We start from the raw sequence: 925 nt of genomic DNA, 5'->3' as shown, positions 1-925 counted from the left end.
ACCATTGTTGGACCTCTTAAGGTCGTAAAGAACAATGTGACTCGTTCTTTGTGTTTTCGCCGTGTTTTCTTGTACAATTTGTCACAATATTTACTATATTATTTTAAGAAATTATTTGTTTATTTTAAAATGCTAATTATGCTTAGTTGAATTTCTGCTCTGTTTTAGTACTACGTACTCTGTTTTTTACAAACATAGTATCATGCGGCTAAGCGAACCTTAGATACCATAGAGCCCTAAATTTAATTTCCTTTACATAATTTAGCATGGCTAGACGACGTGGTTCCGGCTCTCGATCGAGAGAATCGCGCCGGGAGGACGAGCCTGCCAGCGAGGGCGAGGATGTTCCGTCTACGTCCAGACTTAGACTTCTTCCAGATTGGGACGAGCGCACTCTGTTCTACGCACTCGTGCACCATTCGTCGGACCGAGTCCGACGCGGTCTTGCGAGTGGGAGGACCCGTAGCCACAGCTCGGGTAATTCCACCATCGGCACGCTCTATGACACCTTCATCAGTAGAGATGAGGGTTTACGGCAGCTTTGGGAGTCATGTGGGTTGACTCCTCTTCTTCTGGCCACCCGGGCCATGCTTTGATACGACGGGGGTAACCTCGTCATCTGAGCTTTGGTGGAGTTCTTTTGGGACACCACCAACACTTTTCACTTTCCCTGGGGTGAGATGACAGTCACACCAACTGACTTTAGTCTCATCACGGGGCTAGAGTTTTAGTCTGCTCCTCTGCCATTCGACAGCGATATTACGGTCTACTCACCAGTCGTTTTGGAGTTGTTGGGTCCGATTGCTATTCGGGCCCAAGCTGAGGATCAATCGGGACAGATGAGCTCCCGATATATTTGCCACGGCACACTGGTTGCGGCTTTCGAGGATGATGCAACCAATCGTGAGCAGCGGGAGCGCATCTT

This window comes from Chenopodium album, chromosome 23, assembly GCF_948465745.1.
Source record: "Chenopodium album chromosome 23, dcCheAlbu1.1, whole genome shotgun sequence".
NCBI lineage: Eukaryota > Viridiplantae > Streptophyta > Magnoliopsida > Caryophyllales > Amaranthaceae > Chenopodium > Chenopodium album.
The sequence above is the reverse complement of the archived record's forward strand: the minus strand, read 5'-3'. Positions refer to the sequence as shown.